This window comes from Pinus tabuliformis, chromosome 5_1, assembly GCF_031772625.1.
Source record: "Pinus tabuliformis cultivar Carrire ecotype Pingquan chromosome 5_1, CPIR1, whole genome shotgun sequence".
In the NCBI taxonomy this organism is placed as follows: Eukaryota; Viridiplantae; Streptophyta; class Pinopsida; order Pinales; family Pinaceae; genus Pinus; species Pinus tabuliformis.
The window spans coordinates 877,474,096-877,486,489 of NC_142305.1; the positions used below are offsets into that span (position 1 = coordinate 877,474,096).

Here is a 12,394-nt window from a genome sequence, read left to right on the forward strand (position 1 = left end):
TAACCCATATCATCCTGACCTTCCTTTCTTGTTGGCCTTATTGCTCAGTTTATGCAAAACCCACATGAAAGTCATTGGAAAACAACTAAAAGAATACTTCATTATGTTCGAGGCACAGTTTAGTTTGGGATTCATTATAGTGCAAAATAATCTCCTCTATTGGTTGGTTTCACTGATTTTGATTGGGATGGTGACCCTGATGATCAGAAGTCTACTGCAGGTTATGTCTTCATTCTTGGTTCTAGACCTATTACACATACTCTCAAGAAAGACAGTTGCATTTCTCTTTCTTGAGCAGAAGCAAAGTATCACGGTGCCGTAGAAGCTAGTAAGGAAGCCCTGTGGCTTCATCATATCTTGTTAGAGTTTAACTTTCAGCAGCATCATCCGACTACACCTTGGTGTGATAATCAAAGTTCCATTAAACTATGCAAAGATATAGTCCAACATCATCACAACAAACACATTGAACTACTCATGCACTTCATCAAAAATATCATTCATGACCATGTTCTTGAAGTGCAATATTGTTCAACCAATGATCAAGTTGCAAACATCTTTACAAAGGCTCTCACAGAGGTGAAGTTTACTAAACTTCGATTTATGGTTGGATTTCAAGAAGTTGTCACTAAGGGGGGATTATCTCTAATTCCTCCTTCCTTCTCCTATTGTGTCATATTTTTACATCCTTCAATCCTATCCCAAGTTGTTCTTAAGGGGGGATGTTAGGATATTATGACACATAGGAAATAGTTAAGTATAACTTGGTCTAGTGTAGAGTTAGGTAAAGTGTGTTTCTTTACTTTGTACTTTTGTAACATACAATCCAATGGTCATGATATCTTCTAGACATGAAGTGATCCGACAGTTCATTCTCTCCTTCGTATTGCTGACACTTGATCTATGTCTTAACACCTGATTGGTCCATGATCTCTATTTAAAGAGTATGGAGGGTCATTTGTAAGGAGACAGTTCATGAGAGAGGCTTATGTAAATTCTCTTTCTTTTACATTGATAAATTTTCTAAAGTGGCCATGTTGGCTCAATTCTTGGACTGTTTCCCTCTTTGAGGGTTTTAACCACGTCAAGAATACTGGTGTATTGATCTGTGATCTGTTTGTGAGTGGTATCCCTTGGTGTTCTATCTAAGGAACTTACCCTTTAAATTCCTACATTTTAAGGCTTCTTTTCTTGTTGAGTTTCCATATTTGGAAGCACAATTGCACATGTGGAAACATCTCATGGAACTTGGCTACAAATATTCATGCATGTTTTCTATTAAGGGTATCTTTCACATTCCCTAAGGCACAAATCAAATATTTGGAGGTATCTTGGATGACTTGTCACATTTCACTATCTTCACACATGAAGAGGATTTCCAATCATTTAAGAATGTTTTGTGGGGTTTTCATGGCATAGTCAAGGGTCAAATTTACAAAAGAAGAACACCCAAGTCAAGAAGATGTAAACTATGTTGCTTAGTTGTTTTATGGCCACGGTTGGACATGAGCCTTGACTTGGTAGCTTGTAACTTGTTAAGTGGGATAAAGTGGTATTGGACATGAGTAGCCTAAGATGAGTTATATTTAATTCTTAGGTGAAAAAGGCACAATCTGGTTGTAGTAACCGTAACTTGGTCAGGATGCTATAGTCGAGGCAAGACTTGATTGGGTTCTCAAGTCTACAAAAAAGTAAGGGTAGTTGTGAGGGCATGATAATTAAGCAATGTCAGGGCATTCCAAGGAATGAAAATGCATGCTAACACATGATAGATAGTGTCAATGCATGTTGAGGAGCGTTATAGAGTGCCTAAACATCACAAGGGAGAACTAGTTCAAAATGCATGGAAATGAATGAATAGGAGTGCGTGCCAAGGAAGGTCAATGAATTCTTGGTGTCTCAAGGATAAAGTGTGTTAGGAAAAGGTTAGAATAAGACTTGTTGGAGGAAATCCTATGGTTATAATAAGAAAATGGAAAAGTCGGTTTTAGACAAAGGGAGACTTTGTGTTGGGCACAACATTGTTTTTCCAATGACTTAGTTGGGTTCCCAAGTCGCAAAAAAACTAAGGATATCTACAAGGGAATCAGAGCTAGGGAGTACCAAAGTGTGTCGAGGAATGCCATGAAGTACTAACACATGATAGGAAGTTCCAAGGCATGAAATACATGTGAAGATGAGTCGAGTTCCAGCATGTGGTGTGAATGCATGCCAGGGAAACACAAGGGAGAACCAATATCAAATGCATTGAAATGAAGTGTCAGTGATTTCCAAGTGTGCTAAGGAGGGAGTGACAACGTATGTTAGGTAGCGACAAGGCATGATAGACTCATAGGGAAGCATATTGTAGGTTTTAGCCCCGTACATAAATTACCTACATACGAATTCTAAAAAGAAGAAAATAAACAATAATGAGAGCATAACACATAAAAAAAAATATACACAGAGATTTTCCCCTAGATCCCAAAACCAAGACTACCAGATTGATTTTTCATTATGTTCCTTTCAATGTTACAATACATATATATACATGCTGCAGCATCCAATACCATGGACTGAAAACCATCGCGCCCAAAACCATGTGCAAAAACCATGCAAAAAACCATAGGTAGGTTTGCCCACCTAATATAGGGTCCCAGAAAAATTTCCCCTGGCCGCTGCCCTAAACCCCATAGAGGGGGGCTGCCCTAAACCCCCTATGAACTCCCCACTGCGTAGTCAGTGCAACCAAGGGGGGGCTTACCACCCCCCTCAAACCCCCTATGAACTCCCCACTGCATAGTCAGTGCAATGAAGGGGGGGCTTTGCCCCCCGTCTAACCCCCTGGTAAACTGGGTAGGCTAGTCGTGGAAAGAATATAACACAACCCAACACATACCAAGATGTTTCAAGTGCCAATGCGTGCTAAGGATTTTTAGGGAGTACTAGGGAAACATAAGGGAGCACTAGGTCAAAATGCATGGAAATGAATGAATAAGAGTGTGTGGCATGGAGTGCCAACGAGTTCCATGTGTGTTAAGGAGGGAGTGACATGGTATGATAAACAATGCTAATTCAAGTTAGAGTGTCAGGATGACATGCATCCAAGATGTTCTAGGTGCCAGGGTGTGCCAACATGTGCTAGGAAGTGTTAGGGAGTGCCAAGGAAACACATAGGAGTACTAGGTAAAAATTCATGGAAATGAATGAATACGAGTGTGTGACAGTGAGTTTTAGTGAGTTCTGGGTGTGCTAAGGAGGGATTAATAAGGTATGCTAAGTAGCACTAAGTCATGTTATAGTTCCAAAGTAGCATGCAGCCAAGATGTGCCAGGTTCTAGGGTGTTCCAACATATGCTAGGAAGTGTTAGGGAGTGCGAAGGAAACAGAAGGGAGCACTAGGTTAGATTAATGCATGGAAATGAACAAATATGATTTTGTGACATGAAGTGTTAGTGAGTTACAGGTGTGATAAGGAGGGAGTAACAAGGTATGTTAGGCAATAATAAGAGATGCTAGAGGTTGGGGAAAGATGCCAAGATGTGCCAGGTGATAGGGTGTGCCAATGCATGCCAAGGAGTGTTATGGAGTTACAGGGAAACAAAAGGGAGAGCTAGTTTCAAATGCATGGAAATGAATGAATAAGAATGTGTGACAAGGAGTGTCAATGATTTATAGGTGTGATAAGGAGGGAGTGACAAGGTATGCTAGGTAGTGCTAAGGAATACTAGAGTGCTTGGGTGACATGCCAAGATGTCCTAGGTGCGAGAGTGCGCCAATGTGTGCCAGGGAGTGTTAGGGAGTACCACAAAAACACAAGGGAGAACTAGTTCAAAATGAATGGAAATGAACAGATAAGAGTCTTTGATAGGGAGTGTCAGTGAGTTCCATGTGTGCTAAGGAGGGAGTTACAAGGTTATATGGCAAGTAGTGACAAGGCATGCTAGAGTGCTAGGGCATGTCAGTGTTAGGTCCCTATACTACTAGTGTAACCCCCTTATTACATTGTTATGCTCATGTAGTCTCCATATTGTTATTATTGTACCCTATAGAAGCCCACTATTGTTATTGTTGTGCCCTTACATTATTATTGTTATGCTGGCTCTAATTTTATTATTATCCCTTAGACTCCTATATATAGAAAGGAGGTCTAGTCATTTGTATCATCCAAGAATTGTTCATTTGTGTAATGTAAAGGAGGTTTCCCCCTTGAAGAGGCCAATTTTTAAGTTGGTGATATATCGTTTCTATATTCTTGTGAGTCGGTTTCATAATATTTGGTATCAGGGATTTGGATTCTAGGGTTTCGTTGCTCTAAACAGGTCATCGTGGCATGTTCGCCATAACTTTTTTTTGAGACATTTCAGAAGCTAAAAAAAACCCATTTGAGCCGAAATCTCTCTAAATCTTGGATCTGAATTTCAAATCTTGTCTCGCTCTATTTTCGGAGATATGATCCAAGGAAGTTAGGGTTTTTCAAAATCCCAAACTATATCCCAAACCGGTGACCTAGGGAGAATCATCATAACTTTCTTTCTGAGCATCAAATTAAAATTTAGTAAGAAGTTACAAAAGGAGGAAAACCTGTAGTGTTCTTTGTATCAATTTTAGGTCCAAAGGTAGAAACAATGACAAATGGTACTTCGTACAAGTTCACTCTACTGAAAAAGTATATAATTAGGTCATCTTGGGAGATTAGGCATAACTCTTTCTTGAAGAATCCAATTTTTATCAGACTAGTGGCATTGGAAATAGGATGTAGAGGGCTACTGTGGATCGCAATTTCAAACCTTGGAGATATGAAATTTTGGAGATACAACAGATTCAAGATCGAGCTCCTAAAATCAAGAAAAAAACAATATGAGGAAGTTTGATGGCAAGGATCCGGTAAATTGGATACTACAAATGGAGCAATATTTTGATCTACATGATGTACAACTGTTACAAAAGGTACATATTGAAAATTTATATTTAGAACCAAATCATTTGTATCGTATACAGGGCTTTGTTCTCATAAACCACTTGTCACATGGTCAATTTTCTTGGAGGAAATGATAGCACATTATGAGGATACAAAGAGCGACACATTCCTTAGCCAATTGATAAATCTCAAACAAAAGGTTTCAATGGAAGAGCACATTAAGGACTTCCAAAAATTGAATACAAGGGTAAATGATATTCGAGAGAAGCAAAGGATTTATGTCTTCATAGGGACATTAAAGGAAAACATTCAACATGAGGTTCGTCTTTGGGAACCTGATTCAATGGAGAAGGCATTCAGGTTGGCAAGAAAAATTAAAAGCGGAATTATGGAAACAAGGAATCATACCACTCACAACTATAAATATGGAAGTGTTTTTGATCCTAGCCTTCCATAACCTACGAGGCTTACACCACAACAATTGGAAGAAAAAAGAGAAAAAGGGCTTTGTTATAGTTGTGATAGCAAAAACACTAAAGGTCATAAGTGTGCTGAGAAGAAATTATTTTACATAGATTGTGAAGAGAAGGAAGAAAAGGATCAAGAAACGTCAAAAGAAGAGGATATACACCAGGAAACAAATCTAGAGAAAGAAGAAATGAATATGATTATATCTTATAAAGCATTGGTAAGAATTACCACTCCTCAAACTCTCAAGATAGAAGGACATATGAAGAAGAAAAAGATTCAAGAAGTAAAAGATCACATCAAGCATCAAGAAATGAATCCGACCATATCTTATATTGCATTGACAAGAATTACCACTCCTCAAAATCTCAAGATAGAAGGACATGTCAAGAAGAAAAAGGTTCAAGTAGTGAAATATCACATTGAGCATCAACAACATGTTCTCCAACTTTTAAACGATAACCCCACTTTGGTGCATAATCAAATGAAACAATGGATAGATCAACATCGCAGTGAAAGAAGTTTTGATATAGGCGATTGGATATTTTTATGAATAAAACCATACAAAAAAATGTCCCTTAACCAAAGCTAAGGCTAATAATAAATTATCACTAAAGTACTATGGTCCTTACGAGGTGCTGCAAAAGGTTGGTACTATGGCATACAAATCGGAGCATCCTGCATCTTCCTAAGTGCCCCCAGTTTTCCATGTTTCATGCTTAAATAAGGTTATAGGTGACAAGCTCCTAGTTCAAACAATATTGTTGGAATGTGATGAGGAAGGAAAAATCATAATTGAACCTCGCGAAATCATGGAAACAAGAACTTGATAGCTATGAAATCAATCAATTTCCTAGTATTTCATCAAGTGGAAGAACTTACCCACTGAAGATTCCACATGGGACGACGAGAATTTTATACTGAAGAATCCAGAACTACTCAAGCATTGAGGAAAACACTTTTTGAAGGAAAGGGGCATGTTAGGTACCTATACTACTAGTGTAACCCCTTATTGTTATTAGTGCAACCCCCTTATTATATTGTTGTGCCCATGTAGTCCCCATACTATTATTATTGTGCCCCATAGAATCCCACTATTGTTATTGTTGTGCCCTTACATTATTATTGTTATGTCGGCTCTAATTTTATTGTGACCCCTTATACTCCTATATATATAAAGGAGGTATTCTCATTTGTATCATCCAAGAATTGTTCATTTGTGTAATGTAAAGTAGGTTTCCCCCTCGAAGAGGCTGATTTTTAAGTTGTTGATCTATCTTTTCTATCTTTTTGTGAGACGGTTTCATAACAATCTGGGAGTGCTACAGTGTGGTTGGGAGTGTCAAATCATGCCAAGGAATTCTTGGGATGCTAACACGTGCCACATAGTGCCAAGGGATTATTAAACGTGCCAGGTGTTATGGCATGTCAAGATGTAAACTATGTTTCTTAGTTGTTTTATGGCCACAATCAAATGTGAGCCTTGATCACTTCATAACTTGTTAAGTGGGATGAGTTGAATTTGGATATGAGTAGCCTAAGATGAGTTATATTGGGTTCTTAGGTGAAAAAGGCATTTTCAAGTTGTAGTAATTATAACTTGGTCAAGCTATTGTATTCAAGGTAGGACTTGGTTGGGTTCCTAAGGCTAAAAAAAAGTAAGGGTAGTTGTGAGGGTATGATAGTTAAGGAGTGTCAGGGAATGACAATGAATGAAAAGGTGTGATAACACATGTTAGAAATTGTCAATGCATGTTTTGGAGTGTTAGAGAGGGCCAAGGCATCACAAGGGAGAACTAAGTCAAAATGCATGGAAATGAACAAATAAGAGTGTGTGCTAAGGAGCGTCAACAAATTCCAGCTGTCCCAAGGACGAAGTATGTTAGGATAAGTTTATAATAGGAGTTGCAAGAGGCAAGCATATGGTTGTGATAAGGCATGGATAGAGAAATTTTAGATAAATGGAGTCTTTAGGTTGGGAAAAACATTGTTTTTCCAATGACTTGGTTGTGTTTCCAAGTCGCAAAAAAATTAAGGCTATCTATGAAGGCATGATAGCTAGGGAATGCCAAGGTGTTCCAGGGAATGTCACAGAGTACTAAAACATGCTAGATAGTTTTAAGGAATTTTAGGCATCCAAAGACATGCAAAGTGATAAGGCATGCCAAGATGTTTTAGGCACCAAGGTGTGGCGCCAACACATGCTAGTGAGTGTTAGGGAAACACAAGGGAGCTTGAATGAATAAGAGTGTTACTGAGAGTGTCAGTGAGGACTAGGTGTGTTAGGTGTCATAGTGTGTTAGGATGTGCTAAGGAGTGCCAAAACATGCCAAGGAATGTAGGGGATGCTAACATGTGCCACATGGTGCCAAGGGATTGTCAGATGTGTTAGTTATGGCATGTCAAGATATAAACTATGTTTCTTAGTTGTGTCATGACCATGGTTGGATGTGAGCCTTGTCTTCATAACTTGTTAAGTTGTATAAGTTGAGATTCAACATGAGTAACCTAAGATGAGTTATAGGAATTTCTTAGGTGAACAAGGCATAGTCTAGTTGTAGTAATTGTAACTTGGTGAAGTTGTTGTAGTCGAGCCAGGATTTGGTTGGGTTCTATTGAAGCCTCGGAATTCTGTTGCAACAACATGGGGGATAACCACGTAGTCTGGACCTTGGAAGAAACTCCTTTTCCATTTAATATGGTGGATCCGACTAGGGATAACGGGAATAGTTTCCTATAAATAATTGATAGGATGATGATTGTGGTTTTAAATAAGGTATAATGGGAAATTACTTAACCAAAATGTTCTAATTAAACAAAAAACACATGAAACTATCTATTCTGACATTTATCTTAATATACCCGGGGAATAACTTAAATCACGCGATCTACAAAGATATATTAGAGCAATAGGTAATAAAGATCATTCAATTGCTATAAGAGATGAAATCATTAATGATAATTATTTTGACTAAATAGTTAGGCAAAATAATTATGAAAACTATATCACATATATCAATTGCTCATGTAATTAATAAGGAATTACAGCTAAAACATTTTCCAAAATAGCTATAATTTCAAACTGTAGCTCAGATTTCATACATAATACAATATAAGAAAATATCGTTGATAATTCATAAACAAAACTCAACCATAAAGATATAATTACCATATATGAGAGGTTCTACTCATGAAGTCAACAATATTGATCTGCTTCCTTTCGATTAAATATAATCTAAGAGTACAAAAGTGCAAATTCAGTAGAGTATGCTTCAATTTTTAAGAAAATCAAGCCCTTGCTCCAATTATTTAATCAAGAAAGTCACAAATTACAGATGTGCAAGCCTTTACAAATCATGCTTGATAAAATTCTAGACCTCTCCCTAAATGCATGAGAGAGGTTTAAATAATACAAAATATGTATCAAAAATAGATTATTACAAAAAAAGCTGAGGAGGTTTCAAACAAAATTCCTCGGAATAAGTAAAATAAAAACTAAAATAAAAATAAAAATGATGAGGATCTCTTCCAACATGAATTGTTCTAATCAGCCATTTTGTCCTTTAGTTCACAGATATATGTCATCGACTTCACCTGGGGTGGCTAGCCGATTCTAGATCTTAATTTCCCCATAAATACAACATCGGAGAGTGGTGGCACCATCTTTTGAGTGTAATTTGTTAGACAATGTAGATTCATCCATTGACTATGTGGTTTCACTAGAAACTTCCAATAAGTTTCCCAGTCAAGCTTAGACAATTTTTTTATTACCTTTTGTTTTGTTTTGGGGGTCTCTTTCCACTATTTCTCTAACTGTTTGAAGTGTGGGATAATTTCCTGCTTGCATTCTTTTATGAGATTGGAACTATCAAAGTTTTTGATCACATATTTAATTATATTATTTGTTGTGCTAGCTTCTCTAGCCGCTACCCTTTCTCTTTACTTCAACTGTATCCTTGTGGGACTCCTCGATCTTTGGCAGAGTGAATTTTCTACCTTCTTCAGATTCCTGCCAAGAAATAAAATCTGAAATTCTCTTATTGATCTCTTCATATTCTAATCTCTTATCAACCACTTGATTGGTTAATGCATCACTTATTTCACAATATGGATTGATCAATGAGATTTTTTGTTAGAATACTTCTTGTTGTTGTGATAACAGAGAGTTTATTTTAAGTGTTTCTTTAATAAATTCCTTCGTTTGAGGGTTGTCTCTGGGTTTATCTATTATAGTATGCATTTGATTAATCTATGAATCCTTCTCTATGATGTTTGCTTGATGTTGTAATGTAATATGTTCAAAATATTTATGTAGTTCTGCCATCTGTGTATCTGCTTGTTTGTTAGTGCTCTATCTCTCCTAGTTAAGTTGTTCTAATAGCTAAAATATTTCTTCTTTTTCTTTGAGAAAAAAGTCAAGCTTCGGCTGCCTTATCAATTGTCGCAGTTGCATAATCACTTGCAAATTATGATATCTTATCAAGGTTTTCTATTGGATCGATGGGGGTGTCTTTCCATACTACCTCCATCGATTCATTTTAAAGAATTAATATTGCTGATGTATCCAATTTCCTCTTCTTTCTTTGCCTCTTCTCTACACCGTTATGTGTTGGGTTGTAGAATATATCTAGTGGGGATATTTCCTAAATTTTTAGAACAATCACCAAAGTTGGCTAGGCAGCGATGATATCAATATCTTTAGTAGCTGTAACCCCTTGTATCGTTATCTCTGTGCTTATCACCTACTAAGTCTGTTGAGGAGTCTGAAATCCAAATGTTCCTTCAAGGCTCATCTCTCTTTGTTGTAATTGGAGCTTTTTGTAATTTCTCCCATTCTTGATCCAAATCAATGACTTTGGTCATTTCTGCATGACTTGTGTGGAGTCAGTCTCCATGTGTTCCTTAGTCAAGGCCTTTTTGGTCATTTCTTCAACACTTTTCTCGATGTCCTCCTCAGGTTTTTTCTAGAGGATTTCTTCCATATCTTGAGATTGGTGTTCAAAATGACTGAACTTTGAACCAATTTCCCTTGAGATCCATTATCAAAATTATATTAAGAACCTTGTTCCGGCTTACACTGGGAGTGGGTTCTCTTCATTGAATTTTTTCTTCAATCTTTAATAGTTCCAAATGGAACTTTGTTAACCTTTTGTTCCTGTATATATGGAAGTGGTTGAGGCCTGTTGGGATCAATTTTATGGATGCCAAATGTAAAACCTATGAAAATATTTCAGCTAACTCGAAGAGATCATCGAAATCATCGTTCTCATGATTAAACTGTCTAACTTTAACCATAGCAGTGAAGTTCTGGAAAACCTTGTTAAGGTCGTATTGCCTATCTGGGACAGTAGCCAGATTCAAGGATGTGATATTTTTATCTCCTTTGTTGCATGCCCAAAATCATGTAATGCAAAAGCACCACATTGCAACAAGAATGTAGGCCATATAGATTTCTTCATTTCTTTGAGGGTTTTGGTAATACCATCCCCCATTGTTTGATAGGAAATTTCTCTTGCCAATAAATTATTAGGAACATATCATGGAAGAACATGAGGAGTTGTGATACTCCTAAAATGTCTAACATAAGTAAATAAACCTTCACAAAACCATCTTTCCACCGGAAAGATGTCTGTTTTAGCTTCCTCTAATAGCCTAGGGGATTTCTTATAAAAAATAGTTTGGTGAATTGGTAACATAACACCATGACAGATTTTGTAAAAGTGGGAGTTAAACTGTGATTGCCATAAAATCTTATGATAAAAATGAATAGGAGTAGGGTCCTGTAGAGTCTTTTTCCAACGCATGTTAGGAAAATTTGAAAAGAAACATATAACATCCATCACATATGCACTCATATAAAAAGGAGGGACAATCCGAGAGATGATAATTCTATTTTGTCTATATTCTCTAATGGACATAGCCAAATTGTTTGATAAAATATTGCTCAAGTTCATAATGATATAATTAATAACCACATCAATTAATGGAACCCATTCAATAGAAAACTTGGTACTATCTCCCTTTCCAAATAGCCTACACATCATTGCGGCTACAAAATTATGTGGGGCTGACAGAGGTGAAATTGGGTACATATCAGTTTTCTCCCGCTTGAACTTGTTGGAGCTAGACCTCCAATTCTACATGTTGTCCATCAGGTCTTCATTTTATTTAGGGAAGCGCTCAATGAAGGATTTGTCGTGTGGTTCTGGCAGATGATACATTCGATGTAGATTATCTAGTGTAAATGACCCCATGACTTTGTGCTTGGAATTCCTGAATTTTCTGTCTCAAATGTCTACATTGTTGATGATCCATCTTACCATATCAATGTATGGCAATATTTTAGGCCTTGCAACTATTCTATGTAAGAAAGAACATGATGCTTCAAAATAATAAGCCTCGGATGAGACCTCGGCATCTGTTGTTGCTTTAGTCACTGAGACCCTTGGGTTTTCTTCCTCCAATAGATTGTACATTGCTTCCCATGAGGTATTTCTGCCATCCTTGTTGCATGTAGTATCAAAGAACAGTGGAAGCATTTCTAAATCTTCAGACGCAGTAACCTCTACAATATTCTTTCCTCTCTTAGCCATTTTCCTAAGTGTTGCTTTAATTGGGAATTTCCTAAAATTTTGGCAATGGACAAAACAGAATGAAACACAGACCGAAAATGAAAGTGGAAACACGATAACATAGCAAACTTTGAAACGATGTAAAGATGAAGCTTTTATTTCATGATAGGTAAAAAAGAAATCAATCTTCTCGATTCACGAAAAGAGTAAATGCGATTAAACCTTATTAACTACTCATTAAGACCTACATGTGATTTTCTTTATGCCTCATCAAACCATCGCATCACAAGTTGTAAATGATATTTCATATTGGCGTGTTTTAAGTGTGATACCGATCAAGCGAATGCGATAAATGGCTTTATTGCAATATCTCAAATTGGTGATGTTGAGTTACATGGAATAGACCAATTCAAAGTCACTTTGGTATTTTTGCGATTTGCGATGAGCGGTGTGC

General features: G+C 37.0%; 1 pseudogene; it reads right to left on the minus strand.

The window, feature by feature from the left end:
- The window catches only part of LOC149167619 (serine/threonine-protein kinase PBL34-like), a 36,221-nt pseudogene extending 24,260 nt beyond the window's left edge, over window positions 1-11,961 (minus strand).
- Window positions 11,962-12,394: the final 433 nt, after the last annotated feature.